Genomic DNA, 25,267 nt, shown 5'->3' with positions numbered 1-25,267 from the left:
CATAAACATCACGTTGCTTTCGCATATTGCTTTCTATAAAAATACGTGTTCAAGGTCAGTTATTGGATATTTTATTAAAACATCTAAACGTTTGTTACTGTCATTTTTCAAGCTAGTTGCACATGCTCATTCATAGCCATACTCAAATAGGTTTGTGACAAAACAGATCCAGGCGCTTGCAAGCATTTTCTTGGTCTATCAGATCTGCTTACTTGAAATATGAAACAAGTTTTCTTCTAAATGATTGGGAACTGGAATAAGGTGGTTTAGTGCAATATTAAGTTTGGAAGTTTCGTTATTCAACAGCCTAGAACAACTGGATGAGGAACAATATGATGAGAGAGAAGTGGTCAGTGCTGAGTTGTATCACAGTTTCAAAAGTGCATAAATCTAAATGATCCATTGGGTTAAGTTCAAGTCTTCAAGGTATGGGGGTCTTACAAGAACTTGAATGCTGTTTAGAAAATCCAGGAGGAAATGATTTTTTAAGCATGGTACTCACAAAGTGTGGAGAAATTCTTTTTTCACACGTTCCTAGGGGGTTTGCCAAGTGAATCCATGTATTGCCATGTGGTTCTTAAGGAGACTTTGTCTCTGATCGAGGAAGTTTCTGTGATGACTTGATCTGAAGTGGTCATACTGAACTACATGTTAGAGCTAATTAAGAAGCTCACCTCAGTGGATACTGTGACCGATTCTCTTCTGAACATTCTCAACGTTTAAATGAACCGCAAGGGTTGATAGAAATGCTAATAAACATCCTCCCTGTCATAAGTACTGCAAGGTGTTGTAATGCAACTATCGTGGATTTTTGTGGGACAGAAAGTCTTCCCAAACTCAGTTCTATTTTCCGCATCAGCTACATAGGACAGGAAAACCCAAATAAGAACCATAGGGCTTGTTGAACAGAGCTTTGTTTTAACAAGTCACTGGATGTGGGATTGGCTATTTTCTGCTAAGAACAGTGGATGCAATTTCATTCCAGCTAGACCATATAGACATTTAGGTAGCACAACGATAACATTTAATAACACAGAACAACCATTTTATGGGCTTTATTGTAATACCAGGGATGCTAATAGCTCTGATATTGAGTGGATGTTAAAGGATGGACTACTACAACTTTCAACTAGTAATTGATTCTCTTAAGTTGTTATTGTGAAGAAGGATGGATTTCATAGACTTCAGGTGAGTAAACACAGCAACATAAGCCAATCCATCTTCAAGTTGGATATTGTAAATTAATTATTATAGCAGTGGAGCTACTTTGTTAAACAATAAGCAAGGACATAGTGTTCACTGATTCCGCAAAGATTAAAGTAGTCGGTTATTGGTTCCAAACTAACACCAAAAGGGAAGTCCACAACTTTTGAATTAAACATTCGGTGGTTTGTGGCCAATACGTCCAAAGTAGTCACATCACTGTCTACACTGACTATGGGTGAATATATTCCAGTCTGTAGAGGAGGCTTAGGTTGAAGTATTAGTGTTGGATTATTCTCGTCAAGATTACCCATTCACACTGGATGCTGATGCCAGTGATACTGTAATGTCCACATAGGGAGTCATTATGCATTTAATCACGGATTTAAGTTGCATGTTAAGAATTAACTACTTGTGGATGAAATATCTGAAAAACTTTACCACTACTATTTGTATTTTAGAAAATTCTCTATTTGAGTGAATCCCGCACCACAGAAATGGTTGTTGAACACTATGAATCCAGAGAAGTGTGTTTGGTAATGATGCAGTAAGAGTACAACTTTGTTTGCCAACACCATCTGAGTCAGCACCAAAGAAATGCCAATGAACTATCTTGCTAATTAGTAAGAGCATTTTTATTCATTCAGTGTCGAGACATTATGACATTATGCATTAGTCAAGGCCACTGTAGCATAATATTTAGAAAAATCGTGCAGATATTTTGCAGTTAGTTAATACTCCTGTAAACGTGATATAAGTAGTTATAAACTTGCATTTATCGTTGCATCGGGATAAAATTAAACGCCAAAGTGCTTATTCCATGAAACTTATATGTGTCGGTGTATTAATCTAAATATGTCACGAAATTGTGGGTCAAATGAAACATTTTGAGAACTAGACGGGATAGATTAACTTTCTAGAATTCATCAAAAAATAGGTGGGTTAGAAATGAAAAAATATTTTAAATGATACCTAGGAAAAGTAAAAATACCTTACGACATATTTCATGATAAGTAAAAGTTTAACTTTTAACGAAGCTTGGTTAGAATAGTATTTAGCAAGAGTGGGTAAATCTACTGCTCAGATATTAACAGTTTCTTACACAACTCACCAAGTAATATTTTCTAAGTAAAGAATAATACCAATGGGGTTCTAAAACTTATTCATATCAAAATTAAAATAAACTATGCGCAAACATTGTGATAGAGATGATAAATGTATTGTAAAATGTTATATCTTACCATATCATAGTTCTCAAATGCCAAAAAATAACACGATTGGATCTACATTTATGGAGCTTCGTTGGTGGTATACAAACAGAGTATCACAAAATAAGCAATTTCAAATAAATGATCAATTTATCATCAGTGCAATATATTACTACAGAAAATGCATGAGAAAAATAAATAAGTTGTATAATACCCTATATTTCATATTTGCTTTAAACAGAGTGGTACTTGTTTTCTTCTCACAGCGGTATGTCTACGGACATACAATGCTAGAAACCGAGTTTCGATACCCGTGGTGGTTAGAGCACAGATAGCCCATTGTGTAGCTTTGTACTTAATTACAAACAAACAAACATATTTTATTCTATTGTACGTTTATCAGTATATGATTGTGAAATATTGTTCCAATTGTAAAAATAGTTTCTCGATGGCATAGAAAAGAATGGTATCACAGTCAACATACAACATATACAGGAAAACATTCTGGGAACAAACAAGTATATGCTGCATCTCAGCCAATGGTATCAGAGATCTACTCAAAATTAATGTTACCCTGACTGCTGACAGGTACAGGCAGTTCTAATTCCATTGTGTAGTTCCCTCAGAAAGATCTGTCTGAAACGAGATTTGGCGAGAACACAGACTATTGGAACACTCGCAGCAATAACCTGGCTTTCACAAAGCCCAAGTATGAATATTATTAATGGACTTATATAAAAATTGTGTAAAAATTATGTAAAATTGCAACCAGGTAACTTCGGAGAGTAATTCAGGCCTTTTTGCCAAACAAGTTGAACTTGAATTAATCCATAAAGAGCGCTCTCCTTCAGTTTCGCTCATCCATTTGTCTGAGGTCTGGTACTTATTTCAGCCTTTTCATTTGCTTAGTTCTCCTAAGCAGTAGTTTCTGAGCAGCTGAAGCCATTGATCCCATTTTATGGTAAAGTGTATCTACATTGACTAGGTTTGTGGCAAGTCTTTTAATGGATTGTGGTGTATCATATAAAGAATATGCTCTGAATTACTTAGCTTTTGAAGCAATTGAGCTTACTATTTCAACTGCTTCTATTATCAACAGTACTAGTCTCAAATACCTCTTTCAGTTTCCATACAGTTTCTACTGAAACATAAACCAATGTCTTAATCTAATACATGGAGTAACCTTCATCAAACACAATTTTTATTTCTACACGTTTTTCACGTGTCATTTCTTTCCCGGGAGCCAAGAGTGAACTTATCACATTACAGCTTGTATCCTTGTGACACTGTCTGGTGTATTAGATAACAGTCGTTCACAGTTTGTTTACACTATCAGCAACTTTATAGTAAATTTACTTTGGAGCAGTTGCTTTTCCTACAATAGGGGTGCAGGCTCATAATATTTGTATTTTTATACACTGTTTCTATGATTATTGTCAATGCTATATACACAAACCAGAGTAAATATTTACTTTAATTACTCGTGAAATAACTATAGGAAAATATTTGTATATATATTTTAACAAATTGATATGCCTATATTAGTTAATATGGCTATAGATGAATGTATGTAGGTTATCATCTTTTATTATGTCAGCCTGTAAGACAAAATGAGCTAGCAAATTATCAGTATGTGTTATCTATGCACTTCATGATATCCACTTGAAAAACCGTAGCCTCGTGTAATGTGCCCAGCTACAAATAAATTAGAGTGTTGTCAATTGTCCATCAGCATCATATGCACCACTTTTGTCAGCGGAAACCTAGTTTTGATCAGCTGTTTTAACTACATTGCTGCTCATGTGGTGTTGTAAAGAGCATGAATGTGTCTTGTTTGCAGTGGAAGCATATGTATTATAAAATAAATTCACTATGAGCATATCATACCACTATTTTTGTCCCTTACCGACACTGACAACACAATTCACATAATGGGTGACCAACTTATTCTGTCATAGGAGAGCTGCAGGGAATAAACGTTTTAGCCCACATACCATGACTAGAGTTTACTTGTGATTGAATAGTGTAACTGCCAGTGTCTGAAGGGCATTTCTGAATTAATAGCTTTATCGGTTGGAACTTAGAAATGCCATTTCAACTGTGAGAATAGTCTTGAGAAGTATAAAGAAATCAAGCAGTGTAGAAGAAATCATATGTGACCATATATTTGTGACTCTATTTTCTCTATTCAATTGGGGCCCCAGTGACACAGCGGTATGTCTGCAGAATTACAACGCTAGAATCCAGGTTTCAATACCCGAGGTTGGCAGAGAACAAATAGCCCATTGTGTTGCTTTGTGCTTAACTTCAAACAAACAAATAAACAAAACATTCAATTGGAATGAAAATCAGCAACAACAAATAAATCTCCATTTTGAAGTCTCTTCTCACGTTGTTCTATTCTAAGTCGTTGTTCCTGTCATCAGAAAGGTTGGCATCTAAACTGCTGAAGATCATCATTGGCTTCACCAAAGATGCAGTATTTGTAACTACTAAAGCAATTCGTTGAGAACTACAAATACTTCTATTCTCCATGCAGATATACAATAAGAACAACAATATCCTGACCATCCCTAACAGTTTCTGTGTGAGAAGCTTCGTGTTATTTGAAATGAAAGCCTTTTTTGTGTGTGTTTTGTGTTGAAATCTAATGCACTGTGGCACAAAGTTACTCGTAAGTGTCTTTCTGAATCTTTACTTGCTCAAAGAACTAAGGTGGTATAACTCTCCTGGAACCTTTTGATTAGTACCTTCACAGGAATGTTTGTTCTTAGCTTTGCTAACAGCTAGTAACACAAGGAATATCTGTGTTGTTTAGTTGTGGGACGTTTCTTCCCCATCAGGCATAATGCAAACTGAAGAAACTGCTCTTTGATAATACTAGTGAAGTTGTGATAGAACATTTTATCTCGGTTGGAGAATTTCCAAAATCTAGCCATTCTGCTGATTCTGATGTGACTTTTTAACTCAGTAGTTGTTGCAAATATTTTTTAATTGAACTGTATTGTATTAACAGCTTCTTATGTGTATTTCCCAGACATATATATTTTACTATATATAATCCCAGAGAGTAAATAATAATACTCCATTCTAAAAACACGATGTTAGTGCACGGTCATTGACAATTATCATCACACTATCTCTTTTATTATAACACGAAAAACCTATTCTGGAATTTCACAGTTTAGTGTCCTTTCAGACTCAATATGGAAGGGCCAGGTAACCCATAAATCCATGGCCGTTTCACCTTACATTTCTTCCTATTTATGTTTTCTAGTTTGTACCTACAGCAAATGATCTTCTTGTTGACAGTTCATTTTTCCCAATTGCTTTTTTTACACATGTGACACCACACCTGGGTTTCTGGCTTTATCCAAAAGCTATACGGTATCGTGTTATTCTCCAAATTCTCATACACGAGACACATTTGGGTTGTAAAAAATGATATTGTGATCCCATAACACATTTTATGTTTGCCTCATATTCCAGTCTGAGTTGCATTCACAGCATAGCTAAGACAACTCAGGGGATGACCATAGAACTCATCTGCCATTTGAGAAAAAAGAAACTACAGTAGTTGAGTCATGTGACGAGAAAATCAAGCACTCTTCTGAATAATATCCTGCATGGTGCCGTGGAATGGAAACACAAAAGAAGAAGACCAAAATTGGATGGCCAACATAAAGGAATTGACTAGGATCTTAGCGATGGGATGTGTGAGAATGGCGAAGAACCAGAAAACCTGGAGAGTTATAACAGCTGAATCGAAGGTGTCTCAAAGTTATGAACGGTCATGTCTATGCATGGTCTGACTTGACTTGTATTTATAAAAGGATCTGTTCACCATATGAAGCAGTCTGTGGAAGTAGAAGAGGAATTGGAAGCAGGAAGAATGTATTTCTGAAAACCTGGATGAAGAAACACCTCTGATAATGATGATGAACATGTCAGTATGTCTAATGAAATATACAGAGCTCGTACCTCCTATACTAACAATGCAGTTGATCCCCTCCCCTAGCACTATGCACGCTTTTCCATAATTGTAGTTCACTCAGATAATTTTGATACCCACGATGCATGTGGCTCCAGTATTTCCCTTGCTGTCATTGTTTTAACAGCTAGCTGACAAACGGCAGAATCTTCTGTTTCAATCTCACTAATAAAACCGTAACAACTCTTGTGGCATGTAGTATCAGATAAGCTTTTGGCAACAGTGGAAAAGCGATGCAACGCTCCTTGTATGGATTAATCTAGGTTTTCATAGCTTTCATTATGCTACGTCATTTTCATGTACCATTTTCACATAGGAAGTTTCGTGAAACAAGTTCTTCGTGGAGTACTTAATTAGAATTTGCCATAAACTAACATCGTTATCTGCACAATATTCCCTAAAAGCATCAATTCCGTATTATATAAAGCAGCCTTAAGGTCATGTCGTTTTCACTACACTTTTTTTGTGTTAAAGCACAACTTTGAAGCGTATTACCACGCCCCCCCCAGTAACAAAGTGGCATGTCTGCGGACTTACATCGTTAGAAACCAGGTTTCGATACCCGTAGTAGGCAACGCACAGATAGTCCATCATATAATTTTGTGTTTAACTACAAACATATTAGCATCTAATTCGTGTGAGAACACTAACTTTTTATTATAATTTATGAAATATAGTGTGTTCTGTACTACCTACAGACATTTCATCCTCTTTTGTTTCCTCATGATGTGGGTTAATTCAAGCATTTAATGACACTCATCATGCAACCTAATTCACAAAATTATATTTATACTTTCTTAATATCTTTAAGTTGAATAAAACAAGTAATATTGTTTCCAGACTAATTTCAAGGTAAACACTTGTACATATAATGTTATGCATCATGCAGCGGTAAACAACGTTTACGTTCGTTTTTGTTTTGCAAAGATCGGTTTATTAAATGAATAAAATGTTAATCAACATTTTAATCATTGTAAATTATTATACTTTCTCACAAGAAATTATTTTGAATGATTAGTTAGGACTAGAAAGGCTGTTTCTTAACTTTGCTTTTGTTCAAAGAGTTCTTAAAGATGTGACAACCAGTGGAAATATTTTGCATCCAGAATGTTTAATATTATCCCTAATTACATTATGTGTAAACGATTCTTATTGGCCATAAACCGATAGATGTCTCCCAGTGGATCAGCAGTAAATTCATGGACTTCCAACGCTAAAATTCGGGTTTCGATTCCCTGTGGTAAACAGAACGCAGGCAACCCATTGTCTAGCTTTGCGTTAAACAAACACACAAACAACAACAAGAAAAACACACAAGAAGTACCTTAGTTTTCATGTTTTAAAACGTTTAATGAATCTGATATCAAATTGATTTGTTTTATCTGATACATACATTTGCACGTAATATCCGAAGATATTTAAGGTGTTGTATCACGTATTAAAACAGCAATCCTGTTTGTTTAAAATTACTATCGCCGAATTGTTCACAATACATGATGGATGCGATATTGAAGGTTCTTCAAGTGTATGAAATGACGTTTTTATACATCCCAAATTATGACAGCCATTAAAAAATCGCTAACCGCTGGATATTTGAGTAAAAAAATATTGATAGTCAGTAATTATCATTACTAGATCTTCAACAACCGATAACATAAAAATATCAACCATATTTTCTCTAGAAATTATCATTATTACACTTTCAGCCATCAGTGAGATGGCAAAATAAGTTTCAACTTTTGTATTTCCACTATGTATTCGTTAATTATCATCGTTACACCTTCTATCATCAATAATAAAATCAATTATTAATTATTAAATAAGAAAATAAATTACCGCATTTGTTTCACCAGAATATAGTCAGTAATTATTAATTTTGCATCTTCAACCGCTAATAACTTTTGTTTGTTTGTTTTTAAGCGCTATACTACACAACTGACTATCTGAGCTCTGTGCTGTGACAATCACAGGTGTCTAAACCCAGTTTCTAGTGTTATAGGCTTTCAGATTTACAGCTGTGCTAGTGAAGGCCCGCTAGTGACAATATGAATTATCAATTTTTTCATCAATGAGTAATTAGTTTTACCATATTTCACACTTACCCATCACTAAAAAATTCAGTTATAGACGTCTGTATCTGCAGTAGGTAGCCAGTAATTGCCATCTTAAACAATCATTATAGTGGTTTTATTTCTCTTTTACTTATGCTTAAATAGATTTTCAGTATCTGTTAACCATCTTAGGAATATAAGCATCAAAGGATCATATATTCTTCAAATTTCTATGTAAATACAAATTCACTGTAGTGAACAAAAGATATCTAAAAATAATATATATATATATATAACATGTAACATACAGTCTACCACTATAAGAAGCCTAGTTCTTTTGATATGTTCTTGTTCAAGGTTACTGACGAAAGGTGTAATTTCTCGAAGCCGAATTAACTCAGTGACAAGAGGTGAATCTAATGATAGATTGCGCTTCATATGTATTTAAAGTTACAAGTAGTGTATGAGTGTAGCAGTTTGCCTACCTTTATCATCATTTATGTGCTCCATATAGTGATCAATATCGCCATACTGCCCCACACCCAGCTTTTTCATCGATAACTTAACTATGGAGTAAATAATGTTATATTTCAGTATTAACGAAATACTTCAAGTAGACGTTAATCTGGAGGTACAAACTGTGGCTCATTTACGCTAATAGATTTAGTTCTTGAAAACGCTAAAAACAAACACAGAATTTGTCAATCTTGTTATTGTTCTTAAAATAGAGAGATATGGAACATTTTATTGGGGCATTCACTCTGTTTTTCTGAATAGGTCTTAACTTTAAGTCTATAATAAGAAACAAACTTTATTTAACACTTTTACGAATTCCCATAGGAGTCTTCTTGACAGTAGCAAATTCAGTACAAGAGCAATAATATTTCGAAATAGCTTTCTGGCTTCAATTTTCGCTTTTCTTCAAAGAACAATACCCCATTAAGAAGTTAAGTTCTGTTCTTTGCAACTAGATAAGAACATTTGACATAGCCTCTAAAGACAGAAACGTTGAACTTTTGAAACCCTGATGTGAAAGATATACCACTTTTGCTACTTAACAATTCAATACCTGAGAGGATTTTTTAATAACAATTTTTGGAAATATGAGAAAGCAGAAGGGTGTATTTTGTATACATAGATTAAAAACTTTAAGAATAATCTATCTGATTGATTCACTCTTATGACGTTGTTAATATTACGATGAAAACATGCGAATAAATACAGTAGGTCAGGCAAAAAAACTTTTCGCATAAGGAGATCTTAAACTATATTTGATGCCATAATCACTTTTTCTGTTCATGTTTGACGGTCTGGTAGAGATCTGAAACATATGAATTTAGAAAGGCAGTGATACTATCACTCGAAGATGACAGAATAAAATACATGAAATTAGATGGTAGCTTACTTTTGATTGATTTTGGCTATTTTATAGCACCTGTCATTAAAGAAAATCGCAGATATTCAGAACAATATTCCATTTGCCACAAATAAATTTAATCTTCTAGCTGCCATTATAAAAATCTCATGTTTCACTGTTAAAATAAAAATTCATATTGCATCTTTCAAGACAAGATGTAAATACCAGATGCTAGATAGAAAAATACGGCTAGAAGAACAAGATTTAAATTTCATCTTCCTATTCTGAAAGGAATATTTTATTTTTTAGATTTTTAGAACTGAATTTCATCTTTCTGTTTATCAGAAAATTTATTTCATACTTAAGTTATAAGAGAAATATTTCATCTTCCAGCTGCTAGAAGATATTTTATCTTCATGCTGTCACAACGACTTTAATCTTTCAGCTGTCAGAACAATATTTAACATTCCTACTCTTGCTTTCACTAGTACATACAACATAAAGTTCAAACTTGAAAATGCGCTAAAGTTGCTGAAGTACGAAAAAAAGCCAACAACAATTTCCTTTTAGAAAAAACAAATAAAAGTAAGAAGAAAGGGTTTTAGAATTATTTTAAGGTAGAGAGAGAATATTTTTATCGTTTTTATGGTGCACTTTCACGAAGGTAAACTAAGTGCAATTATTCAAATTTTAAACTTTGAGTCAGACTAAAAACATGATTCTTCAGTCAACGTGCTATCATGTTCATTCAACAACCTGTGTCATTCTACCAACCAAGAACTGTACACGAGATTTCTGCTTTATTCATTCAAAGGGAATTCTCTGTACAGAAGTGATTAAACTAGCCTATTGGGTCCTTTGTGGATTTAACTTTTAGTCTCTATAGCAGTTAACTCGTTTAAAGGTAAGTCTTTACAGTGAAAGAATTAAACCAGGTCTAGATTTCAAGCTTCGTACAGTTAATTGTACATGTGGCGGATTTAACCAAATGTTTTCATTGAGCAGAACACACTTTGTTTATTTATATAGTGATAGAACGTAATCTTTAAACCTCGACTCTTTCAAATATGATGTTTAATCCACAAAATTTGGTAACGACATTTCACAGTTTTTGTAGTGCCTATCGCATGAATTAAAAAATATGTTTCTGTTTTCAATGAAAAGTGTGAAGAATATTTTTAATTAATCTTTTCACTGTGTTTTACATATAATAAAGTAGTGAACAGTAGGATTTCAACGTAATTACCTAGCTTAATGGGTTTATTGATTTTCTTTGATGACAGAAAGAGTCAAGGCTACTTTAAGGGATTGACTTACGTGAAATCTTGCTTGTGAAATTTAAATTCTTAGTGTTGATTATTTTGCTATTACCCGGAAGTGCTGGTAATCATAGTTTGATTATTCAACTTGTTTTTTTTTAGTTTTCTCAATAAAGTTGTATCATTTTCAGGTGATAATTTCTTTTAGAATTGCAATTTGTCGTATAAATACCTAAACAAATTTATGTGAATTTGCTCTGAATTCTAATAGGTTTTAGTGATTTAATATTAGCATCACTAATGTAACACTGTATCTTGAAAGGATTTCATATGCTTGCATGAGTATACTTTTCCATCTTCTCTAAATTTCTATTTTTTTTGTATCATAGAAAAAAATAGAATTTTCTGTTTGTTACTTTATAAGACAAGAAAACCGGAAGGTGCTCTAGCTAGAAGATCCTAGTTTTTTTTTTTCAACGCACAATGTTCACCATTAGAGATCCCAAAAAACTAAAACGTCTATATTTAAATCATCTCACTCCAGAAATAATGCGAACTGCTTGGAGACAAGACCGGTCTTTCACTTGTCCTCAACTTTTCCTGGCACCGTTTTGGATATGCTATGAAATGTATGGAATGCTGCCATTAGCTCATCGACCGTATATTTTTGGCTTATTTTCTTCTACTGTTGCAGTGTGGGGGGAAGTTTATGATCCAAACTATCATAGGTCACTTTGCTTTGTGTAGCTTTTGTGAATGTTAGTCCTAGTCACTGATAATAATCGAAAAGTAATATTTAAGTTTCTGTTCATCTATTAACTGTTAGCGGGAGAATGCAAACTACATATTTACTTTGGTGTGTGAAATGATAGATAGGGAAATAAAAACAGGATCTTCAGCAGGTCTAATGAATGATATGTAATTAGAATTCAAAATAATACAAATTGTAGTATTTGTAATGGGGTTATGAAATGTTACAGAGGGAAATAACAACGTTATTATAAGTACATCTAAGAAATAATACACTGAATAAAACAAACAAAAAAGAAACATTATTCTTAATGGGCTAACTTGTCTACGTTTAGTATAAAGTACGTTAAGATACATATATTTCATCAATGTATATAAGCTTCAGTTAAGGTAAAACAATCTTCCATTGAACTAATTTCTACTGAGATATAAACTATTTTAGAATAAATAGCTTAACTGAAACGAAGTATAAGGAGTACGTTAAAATATTAGGTTTCGTTCTTATCACCTATTGTATTTCTATTAGATAAATCTACGCATCATCCTCAAAGGTTTAGGTTAACTTGTTCATAAGTTTACTTGTAGTTTCATTAACTTGCATCAAGATTTACAAGAACGAAGCATAATTTCTTTTCTTGGAAAATAAGATTTTTTTTAACTTTAAATTTGAAAAAAAGCTGCCTCATTTATTAAAGTTTTTATCGAAACAATATTTTAACACTTTTATCATTCTTCTCCACTCATAAAAATCTACAACCATCATTTTAAAGCTTTCTACCATTAAGGTTGTTAAGTACCATATCAAGAAAACAACGAAATCTATCATTTCGAGTTATTTTTACATGTTTACTGAATATTGCTATAACTTTGCATCATTTTAGAATTTCTAGGAAATATCCAAACTTAAACCATATATTTTCAATGAATGTGATTAAAGCCTTAAAATTCACGTTATTCGATTAAGTAGCAAGTTTGTTTATATTTTCGATGCGCGATTGATCGTCGTTAATGTCTATATTGAAGCGTATTTCGTCTGTTAGTAACTTAACTTATATTTATGTTTTATATGAATATATTCATCTAAAGTACAAAATGATATAAAAAAGTGTATTTTATTAGTTATCACTCGCTTTTTATTACGCAAATTTCTAACAAAAATATTTTATATTTATCCAAAATAATTTTACAAAGTCTTTTAAACATTACTTCCTGTTTCAGAAACAAAAATTACAACAAAGGTTGAATTTTCATTATAATATTCTTGCTCTGTTTATTTATTCTAATTCTTGAGCTCTGTAACTATTAATTTGCCACCCTCCAGTGACTCAGCGATAAACTTAAGGCCTTATACGCTAAAAACCGGGTTTCAATACCCACGGTGTGTTGGATATACCAAACCGTTTAGTATAAGAGTTATAATTTTGTTTATTTAGTGACTTAATATTTAATGATTATTTAGTTTTCGTAACAAAAGTGTTAAAAGTTGATTATTTTAAAAGCGATAGTTGTGACTAGTTTCGTTACATAACTCTTACGTTGTGTATGCAGATTAATTATTGTACTAGGCTTTTTTAATATTGTTGACGACATTTTACTCGAAACTTCCAAGTTTTTCTAGTTATGTGTAATATTCTTGCTACTAGAGGGCTAGATAGTTCTAGATTTTTTCTGTCGCGAGTTATAAATATGTGCAGATACTATAATTGTTCTTGTTTGTCAGGCACAAAGCTATACAATAGCCTATCTGTGCTCTGCCCACAACTGGTATCGAAATCAGGTTTCTAGCAATATAGGTCCTCAGATACAGAAGTTAAAGCAAGTTAGAAAAAGTTAAGTTAGCGAAAGTGAAGTTAGACTGCGTGATTGTCAGTTTAGCTATAACGGGCGATTTCTAAAGGGAGTTTCACAGTGGTATTGTAACAACAAAGATAAAGAAGAAGAATTTGTCTTGTCAAAGGATGTTTTAAAGTAATTGAACTCGCCTGTGTGGACTTTAGCCAAAAGGAAACAATTATTTAAAGCTCTGGATACAATTGTGATAACCAATAGTGTAACGAAATTTTGTACATATGTTTGACTTGTTTTGAATATATTATTTTAAAACAAGTGGATTGTGCGCTGTCCGTTTATTGTTCAAATTTATCGCCAACGAGTCACAGACACCTACTGTAAAATAATCTGGCCCTATACAAAACCTTTCATGGTGGAGAAAACGAAGATAGCCCATTGTACAAATTTGTGCTTAAACGTTAACAAACAAATTAACATGTCATTATAACTATTAATAACAATATCGAGCTTACCTTTCCCACTGAAATGTTTAATACAGTTTTATTGATATTTAAGGGAGCATAAGATTTTGTGATAAAGAGGATTAACCACACTTAATATCTATAATATATATGTACGCTTAGTGCACAGTTGCGTCGCCGCAGTCGTGAGTCACGCTGCTATGAGCAATGTATCAAGCACTTATATATTTGTTTCATGGTGAATTACAACCATTCGACTGTACAATACGGTAACAAGTAGCAGGAAAGATTTCACAGAGCTCATTGGTTGGAGTTCCAGTAATGTAAATTCGAGGTTTCGTGATTTGTTTCCTGTTGGTGATCAAATTATTTCTGTATTTTGGCACCGTGGGTGTGTCATAAGGGTCACAGTCAAATCCCACTATTCGGTAAGACAAGAGTAGCCCAAGAGTTGGCGATGGGTGTTGTTGACTGGCTGTTTTTTCTATTTTCTATCAGTTTAAAATTAAGGACGAATATACACAAAAAGCAGTTGTGTAGCTTTTCGCAAAAAATTCTGAAACAAGTATATATATATTGTTAAATGATTTATGTTTTGAAAAAGGTCTATTTTATACTTCCACGGGTGTGAAGTACTGACACAGGTGTTACACCCAAAAGTACAATTTCACGCCACTTCAATGAGATGTGATGATTATAAAAATATATCTTGAAATATTACTATCATATTTTAAATAATTGAGATTATTAGTTTATCTTCATTTAAAATTACAATTTCAAATCTCAGGTCACCATCATAGGTGTAAATGCAGTTAAGTAAATATGAAACTAAATTTACAAGAATACCACTAACATTTTATGGATCTGCCCTTTGCAATATTTCAGGTAGAAACTACAACTAATGCTGACTGCTGTCAATACATTCCTTTTAATAAATACAAAGGTTGTAATCTGATATCAGATAGCAGTAGATGTAGTATAGAAAAAGTTTATATATATTGAAAACTATGACTTGACTACAGTCAGTGCTAGATGTAATTAAAAACATCTTACATTGATTAAAAGCTGTGATATGACGGTAGTCATTGTTAATTGTGGTTTAGAAATATTACACATTGATTAAAAGCAATGTTCTAAAGGTAGTCAACGTAAATTGCAACCTAAAAACTTTGTACTTTGATTCAAATTCTGTAATGTGACAATTTTCAGCTGAATTGTATTTTAGAAACATTGTGCATGTATTAAAATCTGTGAGCTAACAGTAGTCAGCGATAACTGGAGTTTAGAAATATTCGCATTGTTTAAGAGCAGCGATCTGACAGACGTAATCCTTCATTGTAGTATACAAACATTGTAACTGTATGAAAGTCATGATCTGGCTGCAGTCCGCATTAGTTGCAGCTTAGAAATATTATGACCGTACAAAAGTAAAAAAAAAAATATAGTTTAAAAATATTGTACTTTGATTAAAAAACAACAACCACCTTGATGTGACAGTAATAAGCGTTATTTGTAAACTAGAGTTGTGCAGTGGTTGAAGGTTTGGATCAGACAGCAGTCAGAGTTATTTGTAGTTTAGAATTACTATGAATTATTTAGAAGCTATAGTCATAGAGTATTCAGTGTTAGGTGTAATTTTACACCTAATACTGAATACTTTACAACGGTTAAAACCTGCGGCCCTCCAGTGGCACAGCGGCATGCCTGCGGACTTATAACGCTAGAAACTGGGTTTCGATACCCGTGATGGGCAGAGCACAGCTAGCCCTTTGTGTAACTTTGTGCTTAACTACAAACAAATAATAAAACCTGTGATCTGATAACAGTCACTGTTAGCTCTAAATTAGAAATATCGTACATTAATTAAAAACTAGTCAGCCTTAGTTAGAGTTTATAATTTTTATACATTGTTTAAAAGGTATATTCTTACAGTAATTAGTATGTCCTGAAAACAGTCACCATTAGTCGTAGTTCAGAAACATTTTGAATTCATCTAAGGCCGTGATGTGACAGCAATTTAAATGTAGTTTAAATAATAATATCCATTACTTGAAAGCTGTAAGCAGGAAAAAGTCAGAGTTAGTTCTTATTTAGAAACAATGTAGAGCAAGTATAATCTGTGATATGGTAACAATAACCATTTGTTGTAGATTAGATCTTCCAGTTATAATCTACAGTAAATGATCTATATTACAACAGTACTTATAGTTCAATAAGTGCTAGTGCAACACGTTTTACTGTTGATCTAGTCATCTATGAAAGTTCTCCAATAGGAGCATTCTCTAGCCATAAATTGTGCATGAAGTGGTAGGGGTCATCAGGAATGGAGACCTTGTAAGGTGTAAGATTCAGGCTGCGCTTAATGTCCTGGCGAAGAGGGAAGAGTGACTGGCGTACTTCTTTAAGTGTTGCTAAAGGTTCACAAATCTTTCTTTTACCCCAGTAAATTGTGTACAAAGGTTCTACCTTACTAGGAAGAACATAAGCTCGTTTTGATTCCTGGAGCGGATGGTAACAAAAAACTCGTTTCCCTGAATCTGCTGCTTTTCCAGACAGTTTTATAGCACTTATCGACACTTCTGACTTGGCTTGCTAAATGTTTGTGGTGTTGCCCTTGCCTTGGATGAACTAGCGTTCAAAAATAAAAATAATAATATTAATAATTTGTTAGGTAAATTGAGAGAAAAATTATAAAAAAGACAATAAATTAAAGAAAATAAACTAAATGAAAAAGTAAATAGAACATGAATAAAGTCAACAATGTACGAAAATTAAAACACTGAGAGAATAAATATGTGCATCGAATAATATTGTCCAGCGTGATAGAAGAATAAAAGGCACGAGAATTTAATATAAAAAAATTGTGGAAAGAAGCGAAAACAAACAAATATATGGTTATGGGAACTTAACCTACAAAAAATGCGAAGAAAGAACATAAAATGAAAACAAACATACGATTAGAATGGCAACAATTATGGTTAAGGAAAAGAGATCGTGCTGGTGAAGAAGAAAAAAAATGCGTTCAATGAACAAAACTGTTATGTAAACAAAAGTCCAATGTAAGAAAGTGTAGATCAGGTATCAAATTTTTGTTTTATTGAATTTCGCGTACTGCTACTTGAGGGATATCTGCGTAAGTCGTTTCAACTTTTAATTAAATAGTTTGTTTGTATGTAATTAAGCACAAAGCTACACAATGGGCTATCTGTGCTCTGTCCACCACGGGTGTCGAAACCCGGATTCTAGCGTTGTAAGTCCGCAGACATGCCGCTGTGCCACTGGGGGCCAATTAAAGAGATAGATTAAAGAGAACGCAGCTAATCAACACTACCTAACTCTTTACCGACGAATAGTAGGATCGCCCACGACATTATAACGTTCCCTCGGTTGAATGTGCAAATATGTTCAGTGATTGGATTCGAGCTCCCGACTTGCAGGTTACGAGTCGAGTGCCCTTACAACCAGGCTATGCCAGGCCCGGACATTAAAGATAAAGAATAAAGTAAAGGAAAAAATGATTCACCATTCTTTCCAATGGGATAAATAGTGGCTAATACTAAAATCAATAAAGATAAAGAATAAAGTAAAGGGAAAAATGATTCACCATTCTTTCCAATGGCATAAATAGTGGCTAATACTAAAATCAATAAAGATAAAGAATAAAGTAAAGGAAAAAAATGATTCACCATTCTTTCCAATGGGATAAATAGTGGCTAATACTAAAATCAAATGCTTTCCAGATGTTCTCTTTGCGTTGAACCCCAGTGCCATAGCGGAAAGCTTGCTGCGTTATAACGCTAGAAACCAGATTTCGATACCCGTGGTGAGCGCAGCACAGATAGTCCGTTATGTAGCTTTGTGCTTAACTAAAACAAAACAAAACTCTTTGCATTACAGAGGAGGGAGCAAATATGAGTAAAAATATAAAGTCGGAGTTGCAGTATGAAAAGTTATTGAAGTGTCTACCTACAGATTTCATGGTGCCATTATTTCTTATATAGAAAAAATGTTCAAGTGAACGATCTCCTAAGCGGCGACCGGTTTGGCCAATATACAGCATGCCACATTTTTTTACAGACCACACATTATATCAGGCTTATTGAAATGCATGTGTTATATTTGGAACTTTCCACTGGGGCTATATATGGATTTTGTGGTGTTAACATATTGACAGGTGAAACATTTCTTTCTGTGATAACAAAATGTATCTGAGCACCCAGTTGGGGCTGATTTTTAGCAGATACTGTGGATCAAAGTTTTTTTTAATATTTTTATCATGCCCGTGACTGACGAGTAGACGTTCTTTAAAAATTTTGGAAGTTATGTGGTTATCATTTAGGATATTGTAGTTTAGAAGCATTGTACATTGATCAAAAGCTGTTATTTGACAGCATTCAGAGTTAAGTGTTGTAACATTCATTAAAAGCTGTGATCTGACAGAACTAGCGTTAGCTGTAGTTTAGAAATATCACACACTGAGATTTGACTACGGTCAGGCGGTACTAATTGTTGTTTAGAAACATTTATTAAAAGGTATGAACTGACAGTAGTGTGCGTTATATGCAGTTTATAAATATTATATATTGATTAAAAGCTGTAATCCGACAGAAGACTGCGTTAGTTACAATTTAGAAATATTGTAAATTACTTAAGACTATGATCTGACAAGTCGTCGTCATTTATTGTTTAGAAACATTGTACGTTGAGTTAATGCTGTTGATATATAACAATATTGCGTTAATTACAATTTAAAAACATCGCCATTGAATAGCAACTGTGATCTAAAAGCAGTCAGCGTCAGTTATAAATATTGTATAGTTAGTTGAAGATGCGGTGTGAAAGTAGTCAGCGTGGGTTGTGGTTTTGAAATATTACACATTGAAGTTGTGGTCTTACATACGTCAGCGTTAGTTGCAGTTCCGAAATACTGTACATTAATTACGACCTGTGATTCGACAGTAATTAAGTCTCGTCAGAGAAACACGCTGTTTTCCTATTGTATATTTTTCTTTTTCTTTCTTTCTTCTTCTTCCAAACACTTTTCAATCGACCGCCATTCTTTCATTTCTCGGCGGGTTGACTTGAAACTTGGTAAGATCATTTTTTCTATTTAGCCCTTTTTAAAGATTGTATGGGGTCAAGGTGAAACAATCCCAAAATATATATTTTGGGTTCCCGTGCGGTCATATTTACACCACAAATTGGCACAAATAAAAATAAAGTTGGATTTGCCCATTTTAAGTCTTTTTTTTTAGGGGGTCAGAGCTCACAATTCTAAGGTTTGATCAATATCTCGGCCTTATTTCGATCAATTCCCGTGAAATTTGGTACAAAGATACTTTTCTACCAAATGTTGGACTTGCTCATTTTTTAGTAAATATAGGGAGGTCAAGATATCACAAAAAACATAATTTGAGGATTTTTTGACAATTGCTCCGCCGTATTACGACTAATTTACATGGAATTTGGTACAAAGATACATGTCCCAAACCGAGATATAGACAATTTTGGAATTGTTATTTTTTTGCTCAATTTGTCAGCCAGAAAAGCACAATTCAATGTATTTCCTAAGGTAAAGAGCCCAAGACTGAACACAGTACTCCAACTGTGGCCTAACCAGTGACCTATATAACGACATGATAACATCTTTAGACTTGTATTCAATATTTCTTTAGATATAACCTAAAATCCTATTTGCCTTACCAACAGCACTTTGTTTGGAGAGACTGATCAGCCAGTAAATAAGATATTCCTTAAATCACGAAGAGATAATTAATTAGTCGTTCAATTGTTTTTGTTTAATAAAACAATGTATTTAACTTGTTTTACGATTACGATTACGAGTAAGATGGATTACAGCTAAGCCTAAAAGTTCCGTTACACTTCCTAAGCCTAATCTATCGTTGTAGTACAAATTACACAACTAAGCTCTAATTTAAAACTTTAACCCTACTATTTTATTTACCAATATTTGTTGTATAACCGAAACCACTACAAATGATAATATCAATATCAAATAATATTCAAAAATTTTTAACAGTATAACAGCTTATCTTTCCAACGTAAAATGATATAACTAAACCTAGTGACGTGTGTCGATACAGTAACTAGAGTAAAAGTTGACTTGGTGATTTTTCCCATTATTAATATAACTAGAGTAAAGTAGATATATTGATCAGCGTAAATATCAAAGTAACTACAGATAATACAGCTAGATCTACTGACGTGTGTCAGTAAAGTAACTAAAGTAAAAGTTGACCTACTGGTTGTTGCCATTATTGAAATAACCAGAGTAAAGTAGACATGCTGATCAGCTAAATATCAAAGTAACTACAGATAATACAGCTAGATCTACTGACGTGTGTCAGTAAAGTAACTAAAGTAAAAGTTGACCTACTGGTTGTTGCCATTATTGAAATAACCAGAGTAAAGTAGACATGCTGATCAGCTAAATATCAAAGTAACTACAGATAATACAGTTAAACCTACTGACGTGTGTCAGTAAAGTAACTAAAGTAAAAGTTGACCTACTGGTTGTTGCCATTATTGAAATAACCAGAGTAAAGTAGACATGCTGATCAGCTAAATATCAAAGTAACCACAGATAATACAGTTAAACCTACTGACTGTATTTTATAAACTTTTGTTTCGCTTCTTATAGGTGTTCGAAAATGTTTGTAATATAAACCGTTTCTTGCAGAGAATTTAGGTTACAATTATTAATAATGTCGAGCGCTAAATCTAGCAAGAAAATCGGATTGGGAAATGTAAATGGTTATGAAGGTATGGTGTAAGGTGAATTAGTGAAGACCGAACTGTCGAAATGTTGAATAACGAGGAGGTAACAAAAATTATTAGTTTCTTATGTCGTCAGACGGTATCATTCTACCTTGTTGACGCTAACGTACGCAAGTTGGCTTGAAACCGATGTTAGCAACGCTAGTCTTCTAGTGTCTCACTCTTTCTGTGGAAACATAACCAATCGATACCTTCAAACTCCGGACAGTGGACCAAAAGATGTGGAAACACGCCCTCAAGTTCTTCCGAATCACTTATGTGTTTGCTCGCGGCTGTGGAATGACGTCACATCGCAGAGGGGTCACTTGGTTAATCCCAGCAGGATCGTTTCTTAGAGACGCTACTGACGTCATCTTGTTCTCGTGCTTCTTGCTAGCACGCGCTTCGTGTGTTTCAATTCCATCCTTTCTTTGTTCTACTAGAAAGCGATGTATGATGTAATCTAATGGGTAGAATTGTGGAGAACATGAAGAGAAAGAGGAACTAATGAGTAAGTAAAGATTCTTACTTTTATCTACCAACCTATATGTCAAGACACTTTATACAAGAAATGAAAAAAAAAAGTTTTGTTAGTAAGCTTATTATTACTACTGTTTTTTCTCTATGAAATGTGTAAAATATAAAAAGCTATCTGTGTGTTAATGTTTTACTCTCAGATAACGTCGCCTTGTTATTGGAAAATTCTAGTTTTACTTTATTTACCAATTGTTTATTATAATTTGTATATTTTATATACCTTCACAAAACACTGCTGTGACATGTTATTTATAAACACAAATAAACATATGTATTTATATAACACTGTTAGTTGTAAAAGATAGCTAAGCATTACCAAAAAAAGCACTTAAGTATGATCACTTTAACTGAAGTATCATATTATTAAGATATGCATTATGTGAAGAAAGTCTGTTTAGTTGAATTTCAGCATTATGTGGATTAACAATAACTAAAAGAAGGCCCGGCATGGCCAGGTGGATAAGGCGCTCGACTCACAATCTGAGGGTCGCGGGCTCGAATCCGCATCCCACCAAACATGCTCGCCCTTTCAGCCGTGGGGGCGTTATAATGTGACGGTCAATCCCACTATTCGTTGGTAAAAGAGTAGCCCAAGAGTTGGCGGTGGGTGGTGATGACTAGCTGCCTTCCCTCTAGTCTTACACTGCTAACTTAGGGACGGCTACCGCAGATAGCCCTCGTAGAGCTTTGCGCGAAATTCAAAAACAAAACAAACTAAAAGAAGATTATGCAATATGACTGCAAAACTGTGTATATGTGAACAATTAATACAAGAGGCTAGTGCAATTGAACTACAACACTCTATAGATGAGTAACAGATACAAGAATCTATCGAAGTGGGCTGTAATATTATATAGACGAATAATGACGAGAAAAAGTCAACGTTAACGTAACAAGAATGAATGTATGTGGAAAAAGCATGTAGAAGTGGCCAGTTTGAATGAACTATCTCTGTAAAGAACGATAGCTACAATGACTATGAAACTAATCCGCTACATACACCTAAATATATATACATATAATTTAAGGACAGCATAGGACCCGCTTGTTCATCTAGGCCGTCTCATCCATTAAATTTTTAAATAAAACGAAACACTTTAAACCAGCTCTTATCATTCAAGTATTTATTAAGCCTTCCCTTAAACTCCCTCAAGTTAACTGAATCCACCAAATCCGAAGGAAACCCCCTTTCAGAGGACCAACCACCTGGTTAGACATATCAAGTTGTTTTACATGAAGATGGCTTCTTTCCTGCCAAAATGTATATTTGTGTCCCCTAGTTTTACAATTTTCATTTTTAAGTATGAAAAAGATGATGCATCAACATTATCAATTCCCTTAACAATCTTAAACATCTTAATCCAATCCAATCTAACTCTTCCTTATTCAAGATAAAACAAGTTGAGAGATCTTAAGCCAATCCTTGTACGATAACATTTCCATCCAAGGTATCGTCCTACTAGCCCTTATCTGTACCCTTTTCAACAATTCAATGTCCTTTCTGATGTAAGGAACCCAATACTGAACACAATACTCTAGATGTGGTCTCACCAATGATCTTAAAATGAAATAATAACCTCTTTAGACTTGCATTCAGTATTTCTGTAGATACAACCTAAAATCCTATTTGCCCTACCACTAGCAACAGCACAAAGCTTGGATGGATTAAGACACTCATCAACCACTACACCAAGATCCCTTTCTTCCATAACACTGTTAACGTTATTTCCATCCAAATTATACTTATCATTCGTCTATCATAGAGAGAGATAACTTGTACTGCCGCCTTTGAAAAATGAATTATAGGTAAAAAAAATACATACGTGGCTTTGTAGAAAATAGTTTATAAATGAAAAAACAAAACAAAAAACATTTCATTGTGCAAAACTGTTCTGTAGGAAAAGAACGATTTAGATAGAGATGAATTGTGGGTAATGTTTAAAAAGGTTGTTTCATTGAATAGTAAATGGAAAACTGTTCATCACATCTCCTGATGTTGTTTAATGTTGATAAAGGCAATTCTAGTAATAATAGGTTTTCGTTATTGAATAGTAATTTTCATGATTACATACTAACAACTCCTATTTAGTCTTTTCTTAGTACTTATTCTATTTTACTGCCCCCCCCCCCCAGTGGCACAGCGGTATGTCTGCGGACTTACAACAATAGAATTTGGGTTTCGATATCCGTGGTGGGCAGAGCACAGATAGGCCAGTGTGTAGCTTTGGGCTTAATTACAAACAAGCAAACCATTTTACTGGAATAAATCGAAAATAAGTATTTAAATGCATATATTTATGTACATGTATATTTTAAAAATATTTTCCTTACTTTCCACTATTAGCTCAATGAAACCATAATGCATAAGAAAACAAACAAAAAAATTACAAAAAATAACTTTTTGTCTCTAGTAAAAGTGTGATGGCTGTCATGAGAAACAGTATTCTAGTAAACTCTAAAGGACGATATGTCGAAAACAACAACAACAAAACCATCAAACTTTAACCTTTTGTCTCTGGTAAGTCTGCGACGACAGTCCTAAAAACCACATTCTATCTCGTAAACCCTAAAAAATGACAAGACAAAAAAAACACAAATAACTTTAACCTTTTTGTCTCTGGTAAGTCTGCGACGACAGTCCTGAAAAACCACATTCTATCTCGTAAACCCTAAAGAACGACAAGACAAAAAACACAACAGATTTTAATCTCTCATCTCTGGCAAGAGTGTGGCGGTTTTCCTGAAAAACTGTATTCTATCTTATAAATCACAAAATACAACAAGATAAAAAACACAACAAATTTTAATATCTCATCCACATGTCTCCGCTCTCCTGAAATATTGTATTCTATCTAGTATACCCTAAAGTACGACAAGACTAAAAACACAAACAACTTGAACCTTTTGTCTCTGGTAAGAGTATGACGGTTGTCCTGAAAAATCTTATTATAGTAAATTCTAAAGGACGACAAGATAAAAGATACACAAATTTTAACCTTTTGTCACTGGTAAGAGTATGGCGACTCTCATGAAAAACTATGTTCCATTAAATAAGACGAAAAGGCTAAAACACAACAAATTTTAATCTCTAGTCTCTGGAAAGAGTGTCTCGACTGTCTGAAATACTGTATTCTATCTAGTATACCCTAAAGTACGACAAGACAAAAAAAACAACCAAAAACTTTAACCTTTTAGTCTCTGATAAGAGTGTGACAGCTGTCCTGTAATTCCCTATTCTACCTAGTAAACCCTAAAAGACGACAAGAGAAATGAAACAAAAACGTTAACCTTTTGTCTTTGGCAAGAGTATGACGGCTGTCTTGATAAACCTTATTCTACTAAACCCTAAAGGACTAAAGGAAAAAATATACAATCTTTAACCTTTTGTTTCTGGTAAGAGTATGGCAGCTCTCCTGAAAAACTATATTTTATTAAATAAATCCCAAAAGACGACAAGGCTAAAATACAACAAATTTTAGTCTCTCGTCTCTGGTAAGAGTGTCTTGACTCTCCTGAAATACTGTATTATATCTACTGTACCCTAAAGTACGACAAGACAAAAAACACTAAACTTAACCTTTTGTCTCTAGTAAGAGTGTGACGACTGTCCTGAAAACCACTATTCTAGTAAACTCTAAAATACGACAAGACAAAAAACACAGAAAACATTAACCTTTTGTCTCTGGTAAGAGTGTGATGGCTGTCCTGAAAAACCTTATTCTAGCAAACCCTAAAAGATGACAAGACAAAAAAACACTAAACTTAATCGTTTGTCTCTAGTAAGAGTATCGCGGCTGTCCTGATAAACCTTATTCTAGTAAACTCTAAAGAATGGCAAGAGAAATAACACAAAAATTTTAAACTTTTGTCTCTGGTAAGAGT

At 33.7% G+C, this 25,267-nt stretch overlaps 1 protein-coding gene across 3 annotated transcripts in view; it reads left to right on the top strand.

Annotated features, from left to right (window-relative positions):
- The first annotated feature begins 21,239 nt into the window (after positions 1-21,239).
- LOC106459907 overlaps positions 21,240-25,267 on the top strand; it is a 129,426-nt gene continuing 125,398 nt past the window's right edge. For all 3 annotated transcript variants that reach the window (XM_022386481.1, XM_022386482.1, XM_022386479.1), the window contains exon 1: positions 21,240-21,359. The gene's annotated coding sequence lies outside the window, so the exon portion shown is untranslated. The remainder of the gene's footprint in view (positions 21,360-25,267) is intronic.

Source organism: Limulus polyphemus, unplaced genomic scaffold (assembly GCF_000517525.1).
Source record: "Limulus polyphemus unplaced genomic scaffold, Limulus_polyphemus-2.1.2 Scaffold679, whole genome shotgun sequence".
Lineage (NCBI taxonomy): Eukaryota > Metazoa > Arthropoda > Merostomata > Xiphosura > Limulidae > Limulus > Limulus polyphemus.
The sequence above is the reverse complement of the archived record's forward strand: the minus strand, read 5'-3'. Positions and strand labels throughout refer to the sequence as shown.